Source organism: Thermobia domestica, chromosome 3 (assembly GCF_964235325.1).
Source record: "Thermobia domestica chromosome 3, izTheDome1.hap1.1, whole genome shotgun sequence".
In the NCBI taxonomy this organism is placed as follows: domain Eukaryota; kingdom Metazoa; phylum Arthropoda; class Insecta; order Zygentoma; family Lepismatidae; genus Thermobia; species Thermobia domestica.
In genome coordinates this window covers 111877922-111883999 of record NC_137456.1, presented here as the reverse complement: position 1 = coordinate 111883999, position 6078 = coordinate 111877922, and positions in this window count along the sequence as shown.

Genomic DNA, 6078 nt, shown 5'->3' with positions numbered 1-6078 from the left:
ATAGCGTGTTATCCAACAACCAACTATTAGCCACCGGATCATTCCTAAAATATTGAATGCCTTTATCCTGATTTTGCTTGGTAGTCCACTTGTCAAAAAAAAATTATCTCTAAGCTGCTGTTTCTTTTTAGAAAAACAGTTTAGTTATAAGGTTTTTCAATCTCAAGTCTAGCAATCAGCTTATCTTTGATAGTGTTAATCTGAGATGCTTCAATTAAACCTTGTAGAAATTGATCCTCTTCGAAAGCTCTGAACGAGTAAATAAATTTAAACTCGGCTAGCAGTACAACATTTTCAACGCAGATAAAACCCAGTCCTCTATATCTTTTCTTAGTGTAAAATAAACAATGCATGGTTGAACCGTGGAGGTGGTATCTTCTGACTATTAGTATCTTTTTTAGGTATCTTCTGATCAGTTCATCAATGGAAACCAAAAAGTGTGTGGTACAGAGCTAGATATTTAAACATAGAAAGATTCAGGCAAAATATAAGTTTGTAGTAGTGTGGTACTACTTTTTGCCTTGGTTTTAAACTTAATTTATCCACCAGGTCTAGCATCCTACTTAATTCTCCAATGTGATATTTATTTTCTGTTTCTTTATGAGGGATATAGCTAAATCCTAAATATTCGAAATACTCATAAATTTATAGTTTTTTTTTTATTCTGTCCACTTGCCATGACAGCTCACAATTTTTAACCATCCATGATCGACCTTTCGGTACAACCCAAAAGTCACACATTTATCAATAGAGATTTTCGTACTCAGGGATTCTGCAGTACAGTACTATAGGATTTGTTAAAAATACTTTCCCACCCTATGACCTGCAGGGTCTGGTTCCTGTTCGAGCTAACCATTTTTGTGTCTGGAAGAGTCCGATCCTTACCTGATCACATTCGGGATAACCAATTCTTATAACCCCGCTGGATGCAATTTCTGTTCGGTACGTCTTACCTGTGGTGGATTTTAGTAGTTGGTGGGTGAAGGACATTCGCAATACAAATGACAATACTACAATGGAGAGTGCGCAAACCCCCAAGTTGGATCTCGAACCAAAATACTATTTCATTGAGGTTGCGACTGCGAGCACCCACCGTCCTTGCCACGCCTGCTGGCATTAGCAGAATAAGTACAAGTCATCGGACAGAACATCCACCTTTTCGGTAGTGATTGTGCAGAAATACTGTAAAGGTAATTGCACATAAAGAAATAGATAGTATGTAAATTTTATTCAATTACCACAGGTTATGTATAATACTTACGTTTACAACATTACAACATTTTGTTAGTGATTTTTATTTAACATGTACCAACACACCATGAGCCCAAAATTTTATTAATGTGGAATTTATGTGAAGAAATTATTATATATATTTATTTTTCTCTTTCTTTCTTTAAAGAAGACGACGCACTACGAATGCCGGCTAAAATTTACATTGCACGATGTACTAGCATAAAACACACGCTATTTTTCGTATCACAATTAACTGCACTATAAATTGATGGATTTGGGGGGGGGGTCATGTAGTTATTCTTAGGAATAAGATTTCTCCATGCTTCTTGTTGTTCGTCGGATAGTCATTATTTAGGTTCCATGGTAGTTATTACTTTTCAATTGTGAGTGCAATTCACCCTTTTACCTGTACAGGTTCCTTACTCATGCCTCATTGATTTCCGTTGTTTCACATATTATGCGTTTTTTTTTAACACACGAACATAGATTTTGTGTTAGTTTTACATTTAAATGCTTGTATAGGTTTAACTTATTCTTCCTATAATCAAATTTACAAAGTCTTCAACGATTGCAAAGGAAAACTTAGATATTTTTCACAGGCGCCACAGAAGTAGGACAATTCAGACCGCCATCACTACTTAGCGTACCTTTCGCGGCTTTTAGCCTCAGCGTCAGTAAGTTTGCGCTCAGCACGCCAGGAAAGATTTCAAAAATATTCATAATAAATATCCTTTATGAGAAATACACATATCAAAAGGCGTTAAATAAGTTCACCATTAAAACAAAATAATTAAAGTGTTAAAAACAGTAAAAACATTTCACGATGACATCTGAGTTTAAGGAACTATATTTTACATTATCATGACCACATTACACCTCTTTTGTTCGGTGAACAGGAAGCACAAGTCACCACTCACAGGACTGCCAACTCATAAAAAAAGATAAAACTAGAACACAGTTTGCGTCGACGTACGGTACATGAAGCCTTATTCCAATTCAGCCAAGAAAAACTGGGAAAATTAAAATGGAATAGGAGTGAGGGGGGGCTACACGCTCACAACCCTTGTTCAGAATTTGCTATTAACATAATATCGTCTGCATATGCTAATACAAGTGTTTTTACAGTATCAACACTGTATCCCTCATTTCTCCTGCATTATTTGCTTTATTACAGTGTCCATAACTAAATTGAAAAGGTGAAGACTCAAAGGGTTCCCTTTCTAACACTCACCTTGACTCCAGTTGTGCTAAATTCTGTGCAATTATTCTCATACAGATTACTAATTATTCTGAGTTATTGGGCACTCCTCAATTCGTAAGGACTCAATGATAGTATTTTGAGGCATAGTGTCGAATGTCTATGAGATGTCTATTGCACTATCGAATACCAATTTGCCCTTTTTGCAGCTGCTTGGTTACTTTATCCCGAGTAAAACAATTCATGAAAATGGAACAGCCAGGAATAAAATCTTTTTGAGCTATGTTTGACTATATAATTTTCCTTAACCTAACATCTAATATACCTGTAAATATTCTGCATAACAATGAAGAAATTGTTATTGGGTGCCATTTTTTTAACTTCTGCCATATCCTTGCTTTGCTTGGAACCAAAACAGTTCGATAAGTTCTCCATGATCCTGGAATATACTTCCTGCACAATAAAATGTAAATTTGGTTAAACTATACACAACTTCTTCTTTATTTCCTTAGTACATCCAAGTCTGAGGAAGAAACCGTAAGTATGCTTCTTATACTACTCCTAACTTCTAAAACTGTAATTGGTGGCAATAAAATTTTAAGATCTTTGTCGAACATTAAACATATCTCCATTGTTAACCTATTTCCACCTGGGGTTCCCATAACTCATTGCGAGATATCTTATTATAATAATTGCAATCCCCACCCCTCTTTCTTCACATTTATTTTTTTCTCTTATAGGATGAATATCAAGAAACGCCGAAACATGTATCTAATTATTTTAAATGAGAATTTGTGAGTAAACATAAATTTTGAATTTTTATTTATTTATTTATTTTTTTTTTTGTTTAGTGTGTATTCGTGTCTACTATTGTTCTCAGATGTTCGCTTTCTCGGGACCAAGGTGCGTTTGAGTATATCACCAGTTTAACCAGCTACAAGTCTATGTGGCCATCACAGAAGAATAGCTCGCAACCGGGGATGCACTCACTCGCTCCATAGTCATGGGAGAAAGGATCGAACTCAGAAGACCTGCCCTACAAGTGTATTATCTAAATGAAGTTTGCGCAACGGAAAAAAAAATATAAATAAACTCGAAAATTTGGAAAGTAAATAAAAAAATAAAATCTCAGGATTCGTGACATTCACTGATGGGTTCCCCGTAACGTTTCACTCATATCATTTTCCCCTCGATGATTCCTTTATCGGATTGCTAGGAAGACGCACTATTTTGATCTCGACTAAATCATGTTTTACTATAAAATTTCTACTCTACTGTATCTCTGTTATATGGAATAAAACATAATTGTCAACCTGAAGCTTTACTTGTTTCACCGAAGCTTTATACAAACTGTTTACATTTAGTTTAGGGGCACAACAATACATCGCATTACACTTTAAAGAATCATTTTACCGTGCGTGTCACAATTCGTGACCAACCATTTTAAAATATTACATGCACACATACTCTCATAACTTTCAATTTTATTTCACATATTCCCAATATTTATTACTTTTATTAATAGTCACTTATTTTCGACTATAACAAGGAAAGTGCCTCTCATTGGCATTCATATCTTTCATTTAAAAAAAAATCTTATGTTTTAGCTGTTCACAGCAGCTACAATTACTAGGCACCCTTTTCCTATATTTATTCATTTCTTGCCTACACATTTTATTACAAAAATACACATGAAATTACTAAATCCTTAACCTATACTAACCTAAAACACCTTCACACTACACACTCACACCAACAAATTTGTTTTATAACGTAAAAACGCTTTGGTTGGCAGTCCAGGCCACATTTCTTTTAATGGATTTTTTTTTAAATTTATATGAATGTTCGCACGGTGTAGGAAACCAATTGCCCCTATCGAAAACTGGTGACAAAACGACCCATCGTGCTTCTTTTATCAAAGTACAGCTTCGGTTTCTTTCTCATATTTTACGGATACGTTAAGATTAAAAAAAACTTTAAAAGAATAAAATATATTGAATATATGTTCTATACCGGAGAACGTCATTCCTATCCTATTTGTTTAGCTTGGTTCTAATGTACAGCCAAATGATGCATAGCCAAATAAAAAAAAAATCACAACAATAATAAAGAATACTGCATATAGCCTTTCACAAGATTTTTGCTTTCTTTGAATAACAGGAATTTTGATGGTCACTCTAGATGAAAATTTTACACTCGCAGGTATATTCCGTCAGTATTTGCTCTACCTTTATTTCCCCCCCCCTTTATAGATAAGCCTAAGCCGTCACATATTGTCTCAGTAATTGTATAGATCCTACGGGAAATGAATTTACGAAGACATAGTTATATTATTATGTTTCACTAAACACCATATTCCAACGGTATAACTTGGTGAATTTCGAGGTTAAAAAGAAAATATTCATAAATCCAGGCTACCAAGTTACTTCGCTTGAAACCACTTTAGAAATAAAGTAAATCTTACTTACAGTTCGGATGAGTTTGTATGCAAGCAGAATCCAATGTTGTCCTTACAAGTACCCGTTCCTGTTAACCATTCTTATTTATTTTTGTGATGGATTTCATAGCTCCAGAAGAAACAACTATCACTCACATCCTTTATAATATACAGTCCAACCTGAACCAGTTAAAGGCTATTAACTATCACGGTTCTTCCAAAAAATCAGGATCCAATTATGTAGAAATCAGATTTCGTCCATAGTGCATACAGACAACTTACAACATTGGGCTGCTTCGCTTCACTAATTCCCCTCGCTACTCGCTCCGTTCCGTTCAATAAATAACACAAAATTTATCGCAAATTTTGCAATCGAATCTTTTAGATCTTTTAGTAAGAAAAAACCGTTCTGGAGCGGCTTTCTTTACCACTTTATGCCGATAATATCTGACGGGCGATAACTGAGGATTGCTTTCTTAGGCTGACGCCATTACAGTACAACAACAATGTGACGTAACAGTCTGAAGATTGAAGATGAGCTAATTATCAGAGAGTTCAAAGGAAAGCGACCAATTATAAATAATTCTGTAAATCTGTGCTACTGACGTCACACAAGACAAGATTGAAGATGATGCACCAAACCGAGTGAATCTTGACGATTTTCTATCAAAATGGCTGAAAATCTAAAGAATTTTATGAAGAATAATTTTTGAATAAAATTTTTAAAGAAAATTTTGACAGAGTTTTCAGAATGATTGGAGATAGGAAAAGCGTTCTACAGATGAAAATAAAAGAAATAAGCAGAATATTATTAAAGAAATATAGGAAATTAAGATAGAAATAAACAAAACATAGACATTAAATACGAAATAAAATCCTAAACCTATTTTAATGCACGTCCTAACTCAATCCTACCTTCTAATATTACAAGAAAATTAAATGACAACATTACATCCTTACATATCCTATATTATATATTATTCTACATTATTATACAGGGCGTTCGAAAATTTTCAACATGATAACTCCATGTTGGGAGGTATCATCTTCCGCGGTCCTTGGAGAAAAAAAAGTTTTTTTTCTTACATCATGAATGCACTAACAACATTTATCTACACTAAAAGAAAAAAAACGACATTTATATTAATCTAAATCTCTTAACCTAATTAAAATCCTAAAATGTTTTATTTTCGCCTTTGAGCTTTTATGG